The following is a 23,337-nucleotide window of genomic DNA, read 5'->3' as shown; positions in this document are numbered from 1 at the left end:
TGGGGGAACTAAGACCCCGCATGCCCCGCAGTGCAGCAAACACAAACAAAATTACAGTGATAAAGTTTTGCCTCCAAAGCATTTCCAAGAGTCTATCTGTCCAATAATCTGGGTGAATGGGATTATATGTATTAAAATACTTTTAAAAATAAATTATTGTGCAAATTTGAAATATTATTAATAGCCTATCAAGAATTAAGTATTTTATTTTTATTAAATATTATTTATTTTATTATTAAATATTTTATAATATTTACCTGCATTTGGTCTATATCCACAGTGTTTTTAATAATAGCTATATCTGCAATTCATATGCTAATTGAATATTGCAATGGTATTTGTACCTCCAATTTTTTTCTCTAATTGATCTATAATGCCAAGGATGGTGAAGCTCACAGATGCTCCACAATCCTTTCACTAGTGTGTAAACTCTTTGGTCCTGAAGGAAACCAGAATATGTCACCCCGAAGTATGCCACTTTGGTATATTGACTATTGTGAATTAAAGGCACTGAAGAAATAGCAGGTGTAAGAAAGATACTCTGGCTCTCCTTTTCCTTCCTGAAAACAGGAGATAAAGGTGCCCTCCTTGTACCAGGAGGAAAGAAGACATTTTTATCAGCCCAGAGATGGCACCAGAGGAATCTGCAAACAAACCTTACTGTATCCACATATTTTCCTTCCCACAGTCCGTGTCCTTGGCAGCCTGCAACTACTTTCCTCTATCCTGTCGTTACTCTACAAATCTCTTGTTCCTGGTTGAAGATGCTATATAAGCTGGAATTCTAGGCCACCATCTTGAGTTACTTTTGGTTTAGGTTTCTCTCCCACGATGTGGGCTGTACATATCAATAAACTGTTTTTCTCTTGATAATCCATCTTTTTGTTAAAGAATCCCAGCTGAAAATCTAAGACGGGTACAGGTAAAGTTTTGCCTCTCCTAAAGTACCAAAGATGAAGAGTCAAGAGACAGAAAGGGAAAAAAAAGGTGGGGGATGTTTCCTGTATCTGTGTAAAGAGGAAGACAGACTGGGAATTTTTAAACAAAGTGGCGATATCAAGACAGGAAAAAGTATTTCTGGGTGATGTTGGTTGGATTCTTATGTACAGGCCATGAACTGTCAGCCAACTACACTTACTAGGTTGTGAGTTCCTTGATGGCAAAAGAACACTTCTAATTTATCTAATAATGTTTAAGATAGGGCTTTATACAGAGTAAGTGTTTAGTGTTTGTTAAAACGCACAGTGGTTGATAATAAACTAAGGACTGGATGCAACCTAAGTGTCCATCAAGAAGGGACTGGTTAAATAAATTGATACTTTCCAACTGTTATAACAGTGAAGTGTGTTTACATATACTGTTATAAAATGATCTCCAGAGTACAGTATTAAGTGAAAAAAGCAATGTGTAGAATATTATCATGAAGTCCAAGAAAATTAATCTCATCATGCCACTTACATTAAGAAGTGCATAGGAAAAATACCAAATGGATATCCTCTGGCATACAATATTTTGTGCCATACCCTTTTTGCAGTAGGCTAAAAAATTTCCCCTAAATCATAAAACTCTAGGTTCTAATCTGGAAGAGTTAACCCAATTTTTGTAAACAATGAAAATCTTTTTGTACTGCATTAAAATTCATCAATAAAATGGTGTTCATTTACATTAATTATAGTGGTGATTGCTTACGGCTGTGCCGGATAATATAGTCCAGGCTCAAGTTTTATTTTTAGACAACTGCTCTGAGGATCATTAGACACCTGCCCTATTTAGCAGCTGGAATCGTTAAGCATCATAGTGCTTTTAAAATAGCAGACAAGCCAACCACAAAGACATATTTTAAACAAGGGGGTTTTAGTAGTGAAGATCATGATTTGAATTCTTTCAGTGCTATCTTAATAAAAGTATTTTAAGCTCTAAGATATGATCCAAGCAAAGTCAGATGGAGAAAAAGGTGGATTTGCCTGAAATCAAATGAAAATAAAAATTTCTTCCCCACCTCTCCACTTCTATACCTTGGTTGTAGTACCTAGAATCAAGTAAGAATGAACTTGGGCCCCATAAAATTCACATTAGAATGGAGAAGGGAAATTTTTAATAATTCTAATATGCCAAGGTGTCTTTTAGGCTGAAAAGAATCTTCAGAGATCTAGTCTAACTTCAATACCCTTGTTTTACAGAACAGGAAACTGGGGCTCAGAATGTTAATGTGATGGTCCCAACGTGGATTCTAAAGACTGTCCAAAGAATCATGGTAAAAATGAGATTCAACATGACTTGTAATACTATATATAAAATAGGCAAACAGCAAGGACCTACTCCATAAAACAGGGAAATATACTCAATTTCACGTAATAATCTATAATGGAAAAGAATCTGAAAAAGAATATATATATATATATAGAACCAAATTACTGTGCTGTACACTCGAATCTAACACAGCATTGTAAATTAACTATACTTCAATATAAAAAAGCATAATGTGACTTGTATTTCTCACCCAGCCCCAGGGTAAGTGTGCATGGTAACCCATCCTCATTTGATGGAGACTGGGTTACAAGTAGGTATGTAACCCAGCATCAGTCAAACAAATATAAGGGAAATTTTCTATGGGGGATGGTTTCTGGAAGAGATTTATCTGTAATAAGAAGAAAAACAATGATGAGGACTACATCTTCTTCTGGCTGTGAATGCAATAGTTTCAAGATGCAATTCCTGGAGCTACAGTAGCCATACTGAAACCTTCTATGACAAGCATTAGAATGAAAAGTCAACCCATTGAGGATGAAAGGAAAGATGCAAAGAATGGTGGCTACCAATAGCATTGTTGAACTGCTGCACCCAAGTAGGGGTACTTATCTTTAGACTTCTTATTATCTGACATCATTAAATGTCTTTAATATTGAAATATTGATAATCTGATAAACAACTATTGTGCGACTTGCAATCAAATGCAGTCCTGTCTTCTACAGGGCCAATAAAAAACAAGTCTAGGTAATTGATTTATTTGTACTTGACTGTGAACCCCTAGAAAGCAGGGACTATGGCTTGTCTTTGAAACCACAGAAATCAGCAGAGTCTAGAAAAAAAAATAGGTCTCAGAATGTTTGTTGTCATGGGATTACAAATGGCACAGCCACTTTGGAAAATAGTTCTGGTAGTTTCTTATAAAGTTAAGTATAAGCTTACCATGTGACCCAGGATTTTCACTCCTAAGAATCTACCCAAGAAAGTGAAAACATACATTCACACAAAGATTTGTACACAAATGGTCATAGCAGTGTTATTCACAATAGCCCCAAACTGGAAACAACACAAATGTTCTTCAGCTAGCGAATGATAAAACAAAACGGTATATCCATATATGGAAGAGTATTCAGCAATAAAAAGGAACAAAATACTGATAAATGTTACAGTATAGATGAACCTCAAAAACATTTTCTTAGTGAAAGAAATCAGACACAAAGGACTCTATATTGTGTGATTCCATTTGCATAAAATGTCCAGAATAGGCAAATTTATAAAGTCAAAATTGATCAGTGATTACCTGGGGCTGGAAGTAGGAATAGGGGTTGACTGCAAATAAGCACAAAGGAATTTTTTTTGGAGGGGTAGGTGATTGAAATGTTTTAGAACTGGATTGTGGCAAGGGTCACACAACTCTATAAATTTACTAAAAATCATTGAATTGTATACTTTCAATGGGAAAAATTTATGGTGTGTAAATTATACCCCAACAAAGCTGTTAAAAATAAAAATGTGTTGCATTATTGAAATAAATCAAAAATTTTATTGTTATTGAAATACATAAAATCACTCAATCAAGGATTTGATGCAGACAACTGTTTACCTAGTAGTGCATAAAGTACCTAGTAGTGCAGAAGGCATAAAGGTGCAAAGATGTTGCCTTCCAGTGGGTTAAGAGACATTGTTGTGGCTGAAAAATTATAACAGTTCAGCCCAAAGTGAATGAAGCAGATAATAGAGTACTAAAAGTTCAAAGCAAGAAATAAACATCGATAGCTGGATTTTAAGGAAGATATTCTGAAGCAGAACTTCAACCGGGCTTGGAAGAAAAAGAAGTATCTGGGGCAGAACAGGAAGCTGTTTACCATACTCTGGCAGCGGAAAAACAAATTAGGGAAGGGAAAACATACAATGTTAAATGTTACATTGGGTGTTTTAGTTTGTGTTCAAAACGGGCTATTTACAGTTATTTAGGTTTCAAAGTAATATTTAAAAAATTTTTAACAATGTTTTCTTAAGCCTTTGAGATCAACATCCAAATCTTCCATTTAAAAATCTAATAATTGTTATATAAAACAAGAAAAACCATTTTCATATATTCTTTTATTAATGTTCAACTGACTTATGTTGAACAGACTAAAATCATATAAGAAGTTCTGTTTAAATACTTAGTTAATTACATTTTGTCTCACATTTTAAATTATACATTTAATAAATTTGAGTTTTGGTAAGCATTTCAAATGCTTGACCGGACACATTTACAGCCCTAACAAGAAAGATCTCCCTCAGCTCCTACGTAACTCTTATAAATCTAATAAATTATATCTACAAAAAATATGAATCACAATTGTCCTAGTGTCCTTAAATAGTGCAAAACTGATGTTTTAAATTATTCCAATTTTATTATATTTTTCCACTTAAGTCACATGTCTAAACCAAATACATATTTCAAATGGAAGTCACATGTGTAATCTCTCAGATTAGGTAACAAATACACACATTTTCCTAATGATTGTGTAAAATGTTCTTATATAAAGGCAAATTACCATGGGCTTGATTTATTTCATTGTATTCATATTTAACTTTAAAACCTTCCTGAATATCAAGACATTTAATTAATGGCGATTTATCACCTCAGGTAGAATGAAGTGATTAAGTCAAAGTTCTAGGACTTTGATACAGTTACTTATAGCTCAGAAATTTAAGCCTAGAAAGTGGGACTTGAGATCTACATATCCATGATATTGCTGAAACCACAAATGGACTTACCTTTTTTATATAAACTGTGTTAACGAGCCCATGCCACTCATGAAGTCAATTTTAATTCCTGAACTGGGATAGCTAGAATTCTGTACCCTCATCCTGGTTGCAATTAAGTTCCTTCATGCTTTGACTTGATTCTATTAATCTCTTTACTGCATCATGAGACGCTGCAAACTTTTCTATTCATTTAGTCCTGATTGGATCTTGCCTGCCTCTCATACTTTGTTCTGCCTCTAGACATGACCTATAATCTTTTTAATGACACAACTAGCTTTGCAGAGGATCTGGTCCACAGTGTCCTATGTCTTTTACCAGAGATCTCTTACCAAGGAAGAGGTGCTAAAGAAGTTCTGATATAGATGGCTAACAGGCACATGAAAAGATGCTCAACATTGCTAATTATTAGAGAAATGCAAGTCAAAACTACAATGACGTATTACCTCACACAGGTCAGAATGGCCATCATCAAAAAGTTTACAAATAATAAATGCTGGAGAGGTTGTGGGGAAAAGGGAACCCTCCTACACCATTGGTGGGAATGTAAATTGGTGTAGCCACTATGGAAAACAATATGGAAGTTCCTTAAAAAACTAAAAATAGAGCTACTGTATGATCCAGCAATCCCACTCTTGGGTATATATCCTGAAAAGATGAAAACTCTAATTCAAAAAGATACATGCACCCCAATGTTCATAGCAGCAGTATTTACAATAGCCAAGACATGGAAACAACCTAAGTGTCCACTGACAGGTGAGTGGATAAAGAAGATGTGGTACATATATATACACATATATATATATATATACAATAAATGGATAAAGAATGAATGAATGGATAAAGAAGATGGTGTGTGTGTGTGTATATATATATATATATATATATATATATATACACACACACACATATACAATGGAATATTACTCAGCCATAAAAATGAATGAAATAATGCCATTTGCAACAACATGGATGGACCTAGAGATTATCATACTAAGTGAAGTAAGTCAGACAGAGAAAGACAAATATCATATGATATCACTTATATGTAGAATCTAAAATATGATACAGGGACTTCCCTGGAGGTCCCATGGTTAAGACTCCATGCTTCCACTGCAGGGTGCACGGGTTCAATCCCTGATCAGGGAACTAAGATCCCTCCTGGGTGCAGCCAAAAATATTAAAAATAAATTAATTAATTAATTAATAAAATTAAATATGATACAAATGAACTTATTTACAAAACAGAAATAGACTCACAGACACAGAAAACAAACATATAGTTACCAAAGGGGAAAGTGGGGGAGGGATAAATTAGGAATTTGGAGTTAACAGATACACACTACTATGTATAAAAGAGATAAATAACAAGGACTTACTGTATAGCACAGGGAACTATATTCAATATCTTGTAATAACCTATAATATAAAAGAATCTGAAAATGAATATATATATATATATATATAACTGAATCACTTTGCTGTACACCTGAAACATTGTAAATCAACTATTCTTCAATTAAAAAAAAAAAAGAAGAAGAAGGTCTGTAAGGTCATGAAATTGAGGTCCAGGTCATGGAAAGCTCAAGGTGGAAGGTAATCTACAGTGTTGGAACAGTCAGAATAGAAGTCAGGCAGAGAGCAAGGTCAAGGGGGCCAAGGAAGACTTCACTGAGAGAAATGATAATAGCTGCCTACAGAGGATGCAGAGCTACGAGAATGTGGTCCTAAAGGAGAAATGGCTCTATTCAAAGTCTCTGGAAAATTCATGACAGAAAATCTAGGGTAATGCCATGCCCACTTGTGGAAACTATGCAGTGAAGATGAAGATGTACAAGGTTACAGAGACTGAGAGATTTAGAATGAGCCTAAGGTTTACTAATGAAGATGTAAAAAGCATTAGGGTTGATGGCGAAGGTAAAGTGAACAAAGAAACTTGATCCCAGAGGTCCAGCAATGTAGCAGCGAGAACCCCACGGCAAAAAGTCCCAAGTCAACTAACGTTCTGTACAATCCAAGGATCTAAGCAACCAGTCAGTACCCCTTCGTTTCAAGTGATATCTGAAACATCAAATATCCAAACTATAACAAAAACTGAGAAAGCACAGCTACTTTAGAGCTGGTGGTGATGTGGGTATTTGATCTATGGCAACTTTAAAACTGGTTTTGTTGAAAATAAAGTTATGGAAAAGTGATAAAATGATATCCCTGTTCTTTTGCTGCATTTACTAATCTCATCCATATTGAAATTTATATTCCAAAATTGGTCTGCCCTGTCTTTTATAAACTTGCAAATGTTTCTGAATTAGGTGGCCTGTGTTTCAAAATGAAAAACTAAAATGCAGAGGTTAGGAAACTTCTCATTTCCCATAGAATTCCTAGCAGAAAAGAAGAGGAAAAACTATTGACACTCAACTTGTTTCTCTAATCGCTATATGGCATTATCACCCCATCCTTAATTCGAGTGTATTTGTTAGAAATTTATCAGGAACAAGCAAAGACAAATTTAACCTGATCTTTGTCAGAAAAATCAACTACATTTTTGGTGCAAATTTTAGTTCCAAATAGAGTTGCCAGATTTAGCAAATACAACTATGAAATACTTAGTTAAATTTGAAATACAGATAAACAACTGTTCTTTTGGTCTCATGTCACAAACATTCCATGGGACATAGTTATACTAAAAAGTCATCCATTGTTTATTTAAAATTCAAATTTAATTGGGTGTGCTGAATTTTACCTGGCAACACTAGTTCTAAAGTGAGTGGTTTAGTGACTTGAAATCAATGGGCCATGAAGCAGGAGTATTTGATAAATACCACTAATAAAGTTAATAACCTAATCCAAACTACTAATCTCCTTCCCTTCTCTACCCTTCACTCCTATCCCTGTAATACAGGGTTTTTTAAATATTTATTTATTTATTTATTATTTATTTATTTGGCTGTGTCCAGTCTTAGTTGTGGCACTCAGGATTTTTGTTTTGGCCCGCGGGCTTCTCTCTAGTTATGGCATGCAGGCTCAGTAGTTGTGGCATGCAGGATCTTAGTTCCCCAACCAGGGATGGAACCCACGTCCCCTGCATTGGAAGACAGATTCTTAACCACTGGACCACCAGGGAAGTCCCATCCCTGTAATATAGTTTAAATTTAATCCATATTTTTATACAGCCAATCAGAGACTCAAGTGAGAAGTAACTCTGAAAAGCAGCTTGTTTCTAACAGAAAATCAATCCTTTAATCAGTCAGAGGAGGCATTCTAGATGAAAATTCCTCATTTATTTACGTCAATATTTTAGCTAATAAAATAACAATAGTTTATACATAGTTGTTACAACCTACTAAATCAGCTAAAACTTTGCCTGTTTTTCTTTCCTTTTTTTTTTTTTTTTTTTTGCCTAGTTTGGTTTGGTTTGGCCATGCCGTGCAGCTTATGGGATCTGAGTTTCCCAGACCAGGGATTGAACCCTGGCCCTCAGCAGTGAAAGCACAGAGTCCTAACCACTGCACCACCATGGAATTCCCAAATTTTTCCTGTTTAATAACTGATTTACATGTCATATAAACGAAAATAAGTAACAGTAGATTATTGACTTCAGATTAATTGAAATTAAAACACAAAATACTGAATTCATTATGTGTCAGTAATAAAAAATCATCCCCATTAAATGTAAGGTGTCAAATGCTTGAGAGTAAATGGAATTCCTGAAAGAAGGGCATGAAGAAAAGACAGAATGTTCATGATTATCAGTACAGACAGGGAGAGGAGAGGAAAAAAAGCATTAGCAAATGAATGTCTACCAAGGTATGGTAGGCAGAATAATGAACTTCCTCCCCCAAATATGTCCATGCCCTAGTCCTCAGAATCTGTGAATATATTTCCTTACTTGGCAAAAGGGACATTGCAGATGGGATTAAATTTAAGGATCTTGAAATGGGGAAATTTTCCTGGATTATTAGGTTGACACAAACTAATCACATGAGTCTTTAAAACTAGAGAACCTTTCCTTGCTGCACAGAACCAGAGAGATGGCAGCATGAGAAGGACTCAACAGAGTTGCTGGCTTTGAAGATGGTGGAAGCGGCCGTGAGCCAAGGAATGCATGTAGTCCCGAGAAGCTAGAAATAGCAAGGAAATGGATTCTTCCTTAGAGTTGCCAGAGAGAAACTCAGCACTGCCAACACCTTTATTTTAGCTCAGTGAGACCAGTGTCTGGCTTAATAAATAAACATAAATTTATGTTGTTTTAAACTACTACATTTGTGGTAATTTGTTAAGGCAGCTATAATACAAAGCTAACACATAAGGCTTGACTCTTTCCACTTAAAACACTTACAGAATTCGAGATTAGGCAGTTTCACAGGGATGGTCTCAGTGTATGGAACTCTGTGAAAAAATTAAAAAATTTTCTCTTGATATCTGGATGTGGCTTTGCATGCTGTCTCCCACTGATGATCACACCTTCTCCACTAATTTACAGAGTTCCCAGGGGTTGTCAAAATACCCCACATTTTTGCTTTGGAATCTACCCATGTGGCTATGGTGACACATATTATTTTTAAGTCACAAAATAAAATTTAAAAAAGTGGGGTATTCCAACTAATATTTAAGTTCTGAAAGCAGAAAATAGTTCAAAATTTTATTTCCTAGGAAGACTTGCATTCTGTTAAACATATACCAGAAACTCACAACTTTAAAGGATGTTTTAAAGAAAAGATTTCTATGTGGGTGTGAATAATGTCATTTAATATGTGAATAATAAAAGTCTTAAATTTCTAATTTTTTAGAAAATATTAATGTTTTATCATAGAATTTATGTTACAAAGGACCGTAAAGATAAAATAATCATTCATTTATTACCAAATGCCTTTTTACTCATTTTCATGTGACATAAAAATGAATTGCCTTAACAAAATGAAGACAGAATTCTTAATTGGATGACAGTAGTATGAATAATTCAATAGAAGCAAGGAATTTTAGTACGGATGCATTGATGCACTTCTAAAGCTAGGAAAACCTTGTCTGTTGTCTGTAAAATTTCTCAGCTGAATTGGAGAAAACCCACTCAGCAATAGAATGAACATTGAGCACTTTAATCCCAGATGATGAATTGGTTAAAGAATTTGGTTGCAGGTTATTAAATAATTTTCATTCACTAGCAGAACACAGCTGCACTATGGCAAAAATCTATCTGACTTAAAATTGATGTATTTGCTAACAAAGAGAATGTAATTTACAAGCAAGTCTAGAACTTAGCAGGTTAACACCATATCTTTTCAATATTTACATTCTCTTCTTTATGGATGGATTCAGCACCATTTTTAAGAAAAGCCCTCAATATGTGACTTCTCTCCAGCTTCCTCGCCAAGAACAAATGAATATAACATGACAATGTTTCTAACTATGAATGAATGCCACACACAAAATATGATATTTACCAATGGAAAGTATATACTTTTCAAATACATCTGGGAATTATATAAACAAAAAACAGCTAGTCAGTGTTGGTTCAGAGGGCATGCTTTTGAATAATGTTTTGTCTGCACTTTTGGCTTTTCTTGACTTTTCTGCTTACCTAACTTTCCTTTCTTGTTTTCCTTTCTCAACATTACAAAGATTTTTAGTTTATTCTAGAGTACTCTTCATTGCCCAGCTTATCATTTCAAGCTAAGCATGACTCAGAATGCCCTTGATTTGTAACTTTCCACAGCCTTTGGTTACCTAAAGGTTACCTCTTTCCGATGTCCTTATCAGTCAGGTGATGTCAGGAAACTGATCCTACATTTTAATGATTTTCCTCAGAAAAGTGAAGACAACTGTAAGGTAGTCAGTCTGAAGCACTTGTATTTTGAATATAAACCAGGTGCTTCTTAAATTTCAGCTCTTTTTTTCCTTATCTGTATTCATTCAGCAGCTGATGAAACTACTACATCTTCCAAATTATTTGGCATTTCTCCGCAGCATTGTAAAGTCAATATAAACCAGCTGAGAATTTTTAAAAGTGGCAATAAAAGTCCTGAGGTAAATTCAGTGAATTATAAGCTTTCCCATGCATAATTTTGATTTAGGTTAGCTCTTATTTGAAGGTCAAGGGGGAATCCATGTGAACCGATGCTTTCATTCAGGTGAAATATGTAATCATTTGAAACTGCAGATGCTAACTAAATTTAATATACAACATGAACAAACATCAACACCTTCCAAAGACAAAGGATGAATGTTCTGTGGCTAAAAGCAACCAAGAAAGAAAAGGTGTGGAAGATAGACAGACTGCACTGATCCCATGAGCCCCAGGATTTTGCATTCCCTTGAGATGTCTCAGTGCCTGGTCCACAGCTGGTGGAGGAAAGGTCAAAGTGAGCTGCACCAGTAATCAATAGTATGGAGGCAGAGTAGGTGGCTGAGGAGGGGAGGGGGAAGAAGAGATTTAATAGTGGGAACGAGAAGAGGAGGGGCTTCTAAGAATATAAATTAATGGGTTCGAGATGAGAAAAGTAACACTCTGGGCTATGGGAATGGCTAATGCACAAACTGAATTATGATGAAATCTGGTTCATCCTTGGAATGCTTTTATTTCTATAGTTTCTGATAGTCTGAATAAAGATTCCTACAATTCCAAATTTCTTCTCCAAAAGTTTAAGCATCAGTTAATTTAGAAAATATACACTTAGAGTTTGAAAAAACAAAAACTATGATTTTAATAAAAAATTTGCAGACTTGCTCATTATTTAATTTACTCCAAGTATAATTTGCAGTTGGAGGTTCTATATTTAAATGCTCATGAAGTATAAAATAATCATATATAATCCACTCATTTCAGAGAGAAAACATGGATAGTTAGTAGTTTTTAAAACATCAGGGCTTCCCTGGTGGCCCAGTGGTTAAGAATCCGCCTGCCAATGCAGGGGACACGGGTTCGAGCTCTGGTCTGGGAAGATCCCACATGCCGCAGAGCAACTAAGCCCGTGAGCCACAACTACTGAGCCTGCGCTCTAGAGCCCACGAGCCACAACTACTGAGTACGCGTGCCACAACTACTGAAGCCCACGCACCTAGAGCCCGTGCTTCGCAACAAGAGAAGCCACCGCAATGAGAAGCCCGCACACCGCGATGAAGAATAGCCCCCACTCGCCGCAACTAGAGAAAGCCCGCGCGCAGCAACGAAGACCCAACGCAGACAAAAATAAATAAATAAAAAATAAATTAATTAAAAAAAAAAAACAAACGTCAATAAAGGATCTACTTCAAATTCCCACTAAAATTGCCCCATAAGTGCTATTATGGCTAAGGTTTATAGTTCTTAAAGCAAAAACGAGGAAAATTTACGTGAGTATACCAAGTAAATAAATAGGTATTTTTAAACTTTTGTTCAAATCATGACTTTAGCATATTGTAATTTAGAGAAAAAATTTAGGGACCTTTTAGTCTAATTCCCTTCATGGTAGAGGTGAAGTAATGATGCCCACTAACACCCTGGGTACCCAAGTTCACACTGCACATCAAGATCCAAAGCAAAAAGTGAATCTAGTTCTCTTAATTCCTGGTCTACCTTCCTTTCCATTGTATCACACTTTACCAGAAAAAATAATTTTAAAAAATAAATAAATACCATAATGCTAAGATGTTGGAGGAATGCTCCATTGATAATGTTATGTTTCATCCTGATCAATGTTCACTATAAGCAGACTATAATCAAAATTAAAGAGTAGATAGAAAAGAGGAAACATATACTGGTATAGTTACCATATCTTGACAATGTATTTGTAAAACTTAGGGAAAAACTCTAGATTTAGCTGCCTAGATATAAGTTGTATTTAAAGAAATATGGTTATTCTGGGAGACTTTCTCAGGCAACAAGAGAAAAATTAGGATCAGTTTTGCTGTTATTGTAGTAGTAGTAGAAGTAGCATAAATTCATCAATTACTCTTTTTTTCTTTCAGGGAAAAGAGATGACCAAGGGCCAAGAATTTGCATAGACCACCAAAAGGAAGCACAGATTTTCTCACATTTGTTTCTTTTCTCATGTCCCAGAGAATGAAGAATTGTTTAGGCATTTTTGTCCCCAGGGCATATATGACCACTAATACAGTGATGTTTGCCCTGTGGTTTTCAGACTTGATTAAAATGACTGGTAGAATAAATGTGTGTTATGGTTGATAGCCTTCTAAATTTGATAAAGAAAACTATAATTACAGCCAATCTTACCTGATGCTCTAAACAAAATACTTACAATATGCAATGAGGATATCTTTGTCCTATTTATGACCTGTAAAATGGCTTAGAAATTATAGTTTAACTGGATGCTTTGATATGATTAAGTATATATTTACCTGACTATCTAAGGTATCCATGACAAAAATAAAAATGTAAGCTAGTGGGGTTTTGTTTGTTTGTTTTAGTTTCCCTAAGAATTATTCACATCTGCAGTCAAATGTAGTTTTTTCCAAGTAATGCCTATTAGAAAAAAAGAATAAAGGATAAACTATACCTTTTTCTGAAAAGGGCTTCTATAATTTTAAATAGATGCAATAGGACTTACCTGGCGTTTCAGTGGTTAAGACTCCACGCTGCCACTGTAGGGGGCATGGGTTCGATCCCTGGTCAGGGAAATAAGAATCCACATGCCACACTGCATGGCAAAAAAAAAAAAAAAAAAAAAAAATTGCAATATTTAGGGGAATCATATAAGTCTATAGCAAAAAGAGACCTGGGAAAACTAGAAAACAAAATGCAGTTGTTTATCCTATTTCAAATATAAACAGAATTAAGATCTTCTACTTAGGTTTTTTTCACTTTTCATTATCTTTAGTGTCTTTAAATTCTTCCCTAATTTTTTTTTTATGGTGCAAATCTCTCTTCCCATGATTTGAGCCCAATTCTCATTTTCCACCTTCAACAGAGGTAGAACTATTGGTGGGGACTATAATATGTGATAACCTCCAATAGAAAAGTAATTACCAGCTTACAAACAAATGTTTTGTACTGTTAAGGATGGCTTATAAATATGTTGTTTCTATTGAAACTGTATGCTGGCGAAGGCTCCGGTCTGTTATTCTGATTACAGCCTGAGGTATAGTTCCTTCTCAGGGTCATTTGTACCTAATGACAAAGAACTCTCTTTATTGTCACCTCCCACTATCCCTTTACCCAATGAGAGCAGGTGGGTGGTGGGATGGGGGTAATAGTGGTGTATTTCTCTCTCATATGAAAGTCTATAGACAGTCACACATAACTGCCTCTTAGATCCCATTGTGCAGAACTGAATTACCTGGCCATAACCAGCTGCAAGGGAGGGTAAGAAATGCAGCCTTGATTTGGGGCAGCCATGTGCCCAGATAAATACCAGGGGCTTTATTAATAGAGAATAAGTGGAAAATGGATTTGAGGGAACAACTAACAGTCTCTTCCACGCTCCGCACCACACATTTTAACTTTGTATTAATAATCAAATGAGTTGTGCCTAGTTTCTGCCATAGGAATTTCTTTAATATCGGTTGGACCCTCAACCAAACTAACATTATTCATAGTTTTCAAGATACTCAAATGTACTTCTGCAGAGAAAATATAAATTGGAATCAAGGACAATACAGAAGAAAAAAATCTCTAATCATCATGTTACCTAGAATTTACAATGAGATAAGCTTATTGTACATTTTAGAAGTGAAGAAAATAATTACATAGATTTCGCTCTAGGGAAATCTCTTACATAAATTGATTTATTTTATTTATTAAGGGCTTGGCTCTGATCTTTTTTTCTAGTGACTCGCTGCAGTTCTCAAAATAATGTTAAGTGTTACATTAAAGGGAGAGGACTCAGCCACAAAACTTAGCTCTGTTTGGGAATTCTAAAACACAGCCAGGTTATTGTCACGCCAGAACATTTCAAGGTGCTTCACAAAAGATGTACAATTACTTATGAACCGTAATGCAATCTGTGGTCCCAAGATAAGGATTGAAAACAGAAGGAAACAAGTGAGTCATTACAACTATCGGCTTCTATTTTTGATAAGATTATAAAAGAATTGCCTGCTTTCAGTCTTAGCTGCTTCCTATGTGAATATGCACGAAGAATGTAGGTGTGGCATATAAAACAGAAGAAGCTATTTTCATACATTTTCATAACATCTTGCACATACTTTTAAACTGAGTTCATTGAATGCTATCTAATCTTCAAAAAATTAGATTACATTAAAAATTAAAAGAAAAATAAATAAATAAAAATCAAAAGAAAAAAGCAGATAGCTCTTCCTATCTTTGCTAAAATAAGGTTCCGATTTGGTGTCCTCCAAATTCCTATCTACCTGCATTCTACATAGTATTATTAACATTATCTGTATTAAATCTTTCAATATTTAAATGTTTTTCTTTTTCCTTTTTGGCCAGGACTATTGGATATACAATCACTAACACTTCTAGGTTTTTGGGCTTTATGTAGGAGTTGGGGGAAAACTGGATAAGAAAGAATTTTTTTTTCTTCAGAACTATATGTTTTTCTGACTTACTATAGCCTCAAGCAGAGTCACTCTCTGAACCCCATCCTTCTGATGGGTTCACAGTTTCATCACTGCCATTTTGACCTTCCTGAACTTCGTATACTTTTGGCTTAACTCTTTGTGTCCTTAATAAACATACACAGAAACCCGAAGGAAGGCCTTGAAAAGATGACTGATCGTCAGAATGGTAAACACAAATCTGGAATTTCCAGTGAGGATGCCCTGTGATGAGTTTAATTTAATTTCAAACTAGGGAACTCTAGCAGCACCTAGCAGATATACCTGACAATGAGGGTTATAGAAATCACAAGTGCTATACTAATGAATTTTTATCCTCAGCATTCAACACTTTTTCTTTAGTGGTAATAACAGTATCAATAGCTAGTGTTTATCAAGCATATACTAGGTATGGACGCTGTTGTATATACAGTATGCATTCTCAAATTAAATTCTTCTAATAATTTATAAGGTAGGAATCATTTTCTTTCCAGTCTAACTTTTAAGGTAACTGGACCACAAAGAGGTCAAGAATTTGCCCAAGGTCACACAGTTATGATGTGGCAGATGGGAGATACCTACCCAGGCAGTCTAACTCTAGAACCCATCCTCTTGATCTCCACACTAACCCATCTTCCTCCTTTGTTCATGACATAAGTCATACTTACAAAAAGACATTTCTCTTAAAAACAAAATTGAAGATGTCTTGGAACCGTTTATGTTTTGTGGCTCATTTAGATAACATTTGGGTTGCTGCTTCCTGATCTGATAACTACTGTCTATTCTCTTTCCATCCATATGGCTATAATGGGAACACCAATTGACTCTATCTTCTAGACCAAAATTTACTGATCCATGGGTGAACACCTGACTCAAGATGAGCCCCTGAGATCTTTTCCAGGATATATAGCGTTGGTTGAGGTTCCAGTTGTAGCCTGGTTGTCTTCTTGAATAGTGAACACATAAATGAGGAAGCTGGTAGCAACGGTCATTTTCTACCACATGGACCAGGTAAGGGAAAAAAAACTGGTGTGCGAATGAAAAATAAAGCAAACCTTCACAGAAAAGCAGAGCTGACTTCCTGGGTTTACTGTAGTGGGTAGATTGCAAACCCGATTCCAATTCTTCACTCCCCTTCCTGTATGTCCCTCCCTTCACAATATGACTTTACAGCTCTTCCCATCAAGAGGCAGAGCTTAGTATCTCATCTCTTGAATCTGGGCTGGCCTTGTGACTTGGTGAAAGTAAGAGAGTGCCAGTTTCAAGCCTAGATTACAAAAAGCCTTGCATGTTTACCCTTTTTCTCTTTGATCCATCCACTCCCTGAGAACATGCTTGGCTCACTTGCTGGAAGGATATGGAGCACAACTTTAGTGCCCTAACCAAGGTCATTTTCAGAAGCCAGTCCCTGAAGGATACACAAGCTGACCAAAGAGACATGAAGAAACCCAGCTGAGATCATGCAAGCCCAGTCTACCCAACCAACCCATAGACTCATGAAAAATAATCAATGATGATTATTATAAACCACTAAGTTTTTGATTGTTATTATACACCACTAAGCCTTTGTTTGCTGTACAGCATTAGCTAACTGATAGTTACCTACAGTGCTTCCACCCATGGTTTTGGAGGCTTAGACACTTCCCAGCACTGAGGTTCCATGGCTCACACTTATAATAAATTTTCCAATTTATCTTGTTTCCTCAGTTGAGTTTCTGTCATTTACAACCCAAAGAATTTTAACTAACTAGGGTTTGATGGGATCTGAGACTAGCAGGGACAACGTCTTACTCTTACCCAGGGTCCCACAAGAGGTAACCAGATCTTGTAATAGGATGCCTCAAGGATACTAGGTAGGGGAGATACAGGGTTTGTTAATCAGTATCTAGTCAAGAAAACAAAACCCAAGTTAGATATTCCAGTTAGAGGAAATTTAATCCAATTGCTTATAAAAGTAATAAAAGAGAGAAAACAGGGAAGGAGGGAGGTGGAGGATGACAGGCAAGAAGGATGATACCCACAGACTAGAAACTGCCGGTGCTCCTGGGCTGCGGTTCACAAGCCTGTACCTGCCACTCTGCTGATAGCTAGTTCTGGATGTGTTGGTGAGGTGCCACCCCAACTGGGGATGGAACTTTGGCAACCCTGTCACTGTAGGAATTACCATCATTGCTGCCTGAGACACTGTCAGAAACTGGAAGCCACAGAATCATTCCCTTTTCCTCACTTCCTGACTTCCAGTACCCTGTTAGTGTCTCCCATTAGCAATCCCAATCAGAAGCCTGCTGGCAAGGGACCCTGGGAAATGTAACTTGCAGACTTTCAGCTCTCTAGGATATTAAAAGAGCAAAGAATAACAGCAGGAACAGAGCGGAAAGCAAACAGACAAATGACTGGTATAGGAGAGGTAGCAACACATTTTAAGAGAATTATCTTGGAGGGTTGTTCAAGGATCCTCATGGTCAAACTAAGGGTAAAAGAAGCTGAGGTACCACCACTCAAGGCCTTGCAGAACTGGACAAGCAACATGTTCACACTGCTTAGTGTCGAAGACCAGGGGTTTACTCCTAGATGGGTGGACTGCACAATGTCCCTGGGACTCTGGCAGAATCCTATAGCAGGGGAAAAGAAGTCTGAAAAAAAGATTGACATTGAATTTTCCCTCAACGCAGTAAAAGTGAAATCAAGATGAAATTTTATTTGGGAAAGAAAAGAATGTGACATTTCTTACAACCAGAGCATTCAAACCAGAGTCATACACACTCTAGAATGGTGGAGTTCCAAGAGACATCAGCATTCCCTAACACAGGATGGATAAGGAAACTGCAGGACTGAATGACATGCTCAAGGATTGCACAGTTGTTACAGGGCAAGGCGCACTGACTCCTGAACTAATCTTTCCACTGGATCATGCTGCTGCCACCATTACACAACAGTGAGCTAGAAATAGATATACCATGAGATCCAATGTGAATGCTTCAATGTATCTGTGGCCAGCTTTCTACTTTTGTTTTGTTGGTTGTGATATTGGCAGTAGTTTTTCTAAATTATGTAACTAATATATGAATATATTCTCATTACAACCATTTGAAAGTATACATATGCCTAAAGCGTGAATATGAAACCCCCTTTGCCACTCACACCCACAGTTAAGACCCTCCTCAGAGGAACTGGCGTAGGAGCTGAGATTACTAATCAAGGAACAAGGACCTTGAACTCATATCTTTACTGAAACCTGGCCAACTGAAACCTGGATGGAGATGAAAACCTTACAAAACTGTCAACACAGTGAGCTGCTTTTTATGGTTTGTTTGTTTTGCAGTATTGAATCTACTTTTAGGGCAGATTGCTTCTTTGATCTGATAATCCTGAATAGGCCATTTAGTTATGTAAGTATTAAGCTGATCCCTCATTCGAATGGAAGGTGTTTGAGTTGGTGAGCCCCCCAACCTTGAATGTTTTAGTACATAGAGGTTCACACAGGAGGCTGCCTACATGGGGAAGCTAAGTGTTCTTAGCTTACATGCAAACAGTGCTAACTGTATGGCAGGTATTATTCTGTTTGAGAGAACTGTTTTGTTTTATATATTTGGTTTGAGATCTCACTGTCCTAAAAAAAGTCACTTGTTCTTACAGGTAAGGATAAATATGTGTATCTGTTTGTAGTCTTGCTGACAGGAAATTTAGAGCTGAGCTCTGAGAAGCTGAAAGAGCTGTTTTCTCCAGAGTCATGGACATGTCAATGCTGCTTTGAGGTCCATGAGATAGTTGGCAGCCTTCTAAGCACTGTGAGATGGAAGGTCCCTTCAAACGGGCAGGGTGATGGTGAGGCTCCTTCAGGGCTGTTATAGTCAGTGGATATGGACTCAGGGGAGCCAGAGCAGGGAGGAAAGATGGTGGTGGATACCTCCTGGAGATCACAGCAGACTGACTGCACAACAATTAGAAATAATGTGAGTATTAGATATTAATGCCAGCCCAGTTTTCAATTGCAGACTGTCAAAGCTTGCAATATACCAGTTAAAATTTATATAAATATATGCTCCCCAAAATTTGTTTTTTGAAAGAATACACAGCAAAACAGCACAGACTATCTCTGGATAATAGGATTAAGGGTGCTTACGAATTCTTTTTTGTACTTTTGCTTTTGAGTATTTTCTATTTTCAGCAGAGTACATGTATGAATGGCATAATTTTTTCTAAATAACTAAAAATTATTCCAGAGGAGGGAAACAAATGACTATATGCTACATTTCAGTTAAGATCAACACCTACTTTGTTTTATGATTGTGTGACAGCTTTTGAAGAGCATGTGAAAACATCTTCTACTTTTTGAAATATCATTAGGTAAGACATAATTTCCATTCATTAAGACCAGATTATCTGGAGCAGCAGCATTTGGGTGTGTGCTGATAATTTGGTAAACAGAGCCTTTTACAGTCACTTGGGACTTGGTCTGTTTATCTGTTCTTCAGGGGAAATAATAGAGCTGTGATTGGAGGACTTATCCTGGTAAACAGGTCTTCAGGTCACTGAGGTTACTTGTTTGGTCCTGTTTGCTATACATTTAACACCCCTCTAAGTCTCCAGAATTCTGCAGAGCAGTCACAGGAAGAATAAATAAGACATCTGTTCTTCCAGTTTGCTCTGGTAGAAGATCATGGAGTCTTAAAGATGGACCTTCTTATTTAAGTACATATAGAGTGGCCAAATATCTTTGATTGTTCAATTTTAGATATTGTCAGGCCATTTGTCTTGAAAAATACAGTTTAAAAGTAGGGGTCTTTGCATTTCTCCAAAGAAGATATACAGATTGCCAACAGACACATGAAAGAATGCGCAACATCATTAATCATTAGAGAAATGCAAATCAAAACTACAATGAGGTATCACCTCACACCAGTCAGAATGGCCATCATCAAAAAATCTAGAAACAATAAATGCTGGATAGGGTGTGGAGAAAAGGGAACACTCTTGCATTGTTGGTGGGAATGTAAATTGATACAGCCACTATGGAGAACAGTATGGAGGTTCCTTAAAAAACTAAAAATAGAACTACCATACGACCCAGCAATCCCACTACTGGGCATATACCCTGAGAAAACCATAATTCAAAAAGAGTCATGTACCAAAATATTCATTGCAGCTCTATTTACAATAGCCAGGACATGGAAGCAACCTAAGTGTCCATCATCGGATAAATGGATAAAGAAGATGTGGCACATATATACAATGGAATATTACTCAGCCATAAAAAGAAATGAAATGGAGGTATTTGTAGTGAGGTGGATGGAGTTAGAGTCTGTCATACAGAGTGAAGTAAGTCAGAAAGAGAAAAACAAATACAGTATGCTAACACATATATATGGAATCTAAGGGAAAAAAAAAAAAAAGGTCATAAAGAACCTAGTGGCAAGACGGGAATAAAGACACAGACCTACTAGAGAATGGACTTGAGGATATGGGGAGGGGGAGGGGTGAGATGTGACAGGGTGAGAGAGTGGCACGGACATATATACACTACCAAATGTAATATAGATAGCTAGTGGGAAGCAGCCGCATAGCACAGGGAGATCAGCTCGGTGCTTTGTGACCACCTAGAGGGGTGGGATAGGGAGGGTGGGAGGGAGGGAGTTGCAAGAAGGAAGAGATATGGGAACATATGTATATGTATAACTGATTCACTTTGTTATAAAGCAGAAACCAACACACCATTGTAAAGCAATTATACTTCAATAAAGATGTTTAAAAAAAAAAAGTAGGGGTCTTTGGGGAATTCCCTGGCAGTCCAGTGGTTAGGACTCTGAGCTTCCACTGCATGGGGCACGGGTTCAGTCCCTGGCTGGGGAAGTAAGATCCTGCAAGCCGCGCAGCCAAAAAAAAAATAGGGGACTTTATACTTTAAATGCGTGAATTGGATGATATGTGAAATATATCTCTATAAGCTGTTTTACAAGAGGAGGCTAGGGCTTCCCTGGTGGCACAATGGTTAAGAATCCACCTGCCAATGCAGGGGACATGGGTTCGATCCCTGGTCTGGGAAGATCCCACATGCTGCGGAGCAACTAAGCCTGTGCACCACAACTACTGAGCCTGCACTCTAGAGCCTGTGAGCCACAACTACTGGGCCCATGTGCCACAACTACTGAAGCCCACACACCCTAGAGCCCGTGCTCTGCAACCAGAGAAGCCACCGCAATGAGAAGCCCACAACGAAGAGTAGCCCTCACTCACCACAGCTAGAGAGGGCCCGCGCGCAGCAACGAAGACCCAACGCAGCCAAAAATGAATAAATAAAACAAATAAATTTATAAAAATAAATAAATAAAAGAGGAGGCTAGAACACAGGGTGATGTATCGGAAAACTTTAAAAAAACACAATGCCCTGAACTCAATAATTATTTGCTGAATAAATTAATAAATGAATAATAGCCTAAATAGCGAGAAACATTTAATCAACCTATTTTTTAAAATAAGTATAATATGTATAATTCAGAATTTAGATCATTGGTAAAAATGTAAGAAACCCAAGCCCTAAACTTTGGACTATTGGAAGAAAGTCTCCACATACAAACCATTAAAGTACAATTAATTTGTAGCATTATAGTGAGTACCAAGAAAAAAGTAGAAGGGAATCAGATCTAGAGATGTAAATATAAATCAAGTTGTGAGGGCAATTTTTAAGATCTGAGAATGGTGTATGTGGTAGCCAGCCTACAAGATGATCCCCAGTGATTCCTACTTCCTGGTATTCACATAATACCCCGCCTCCCACCCCCTTAATGTTAGAGTTGTTCTACATGACCAGTAGCATATGGCAGAAGTGATGGTTTGTCACTTCCAAGGCTAAGTCATAAAAGACAGTGTAGCTTCTATGTCCCCCTCCCTACCAACTCTCTCAGGTAATTTGCCCTGGAGGAAATGAGCTGCTGTGTCATGAGCAGCCCTACGGAGAGGACCTTGTAGTGAGGAAATGAGGCCTCCTGCTAATGGCCACACGAGTGAGCTTAGAAGCAGATCCCCCAGTTAAGGCAAGTCTTCAGATGACTGCAGCCCCAGCTGACAGCTTAACTGCAACTTCACGAGGGACCCTGAGCCAGAACCGCCTGGCTAAGCTCCTCCTGGATTCCCGAGTGTCAGAAACTGTGTTGGATAATAAGTGCTTGTTGTTTTAAATAAACTAAATTTGGGGGTAATTTATTACTCAGCAATAGGTAAATAAAGTAGAGAATAAGAGAACTGAGAAACATGTAGAAATCCCAGACTTACATAATATTATAGCCTTTTCTAGATAACATAGAACTGGTGAAATTCTGTTCACCTCGTGCCTTCTATCCTATTATTTCCTTCTTCTCCAAAAGATTTCAACATGCTTGACTGGAAGATTTCACTCTCCTGTGGAAATGTTTTTCTAATTGCATAATGAAAGTCTGTAGAAAATTTAGATTTACTTTAAGTTGGTCATGGTTTTTCTTTATAAATATTAATGTTCTATTCTTAAATACTAGATGTACTTTTCTTATAATAACCATAAAATTCATTACGTAAGAAACATTATTTTACATTTAGGTCTAAAAGAGAAGAGTTGACAAATTTTAAGATATTTTTTCCATCATAGAATTTTCTTTTTTTTTTTTCTAATTTTTTTAAATTGAAGTATAGTTGATTTACAACGTTGTGTTCATTTCAGGTATACGGCAAAGTGATTCAGTTATACATGTACATATATGTAGTTACACATATATATATGTAGGTTATTAGAAGATACTGAATATAGTTCCCTGTGCTATATAGTAGGTCCTTGATGTGTATCTATTTTATATATAGTAGTGTGTATTTGTT

Source organism: Balaenoptera physalus (assembly GCF_965194825.1).
Source record: "Balaenoptera physalus genome assembly, chromosome: 3".
In the NCBI taxonomy this organism is placed as follows: Eukaryota; Metazoa; Chordata; class Mammalia; order Artiodactyla; family Balaenopteridae; genus Balaenoptera; species Balaenoptera physalus.
The sequence above is the reverse complement of the archived record's forward strand: the minus strand, read 5'-3'. Positions refer to the sequence as shown.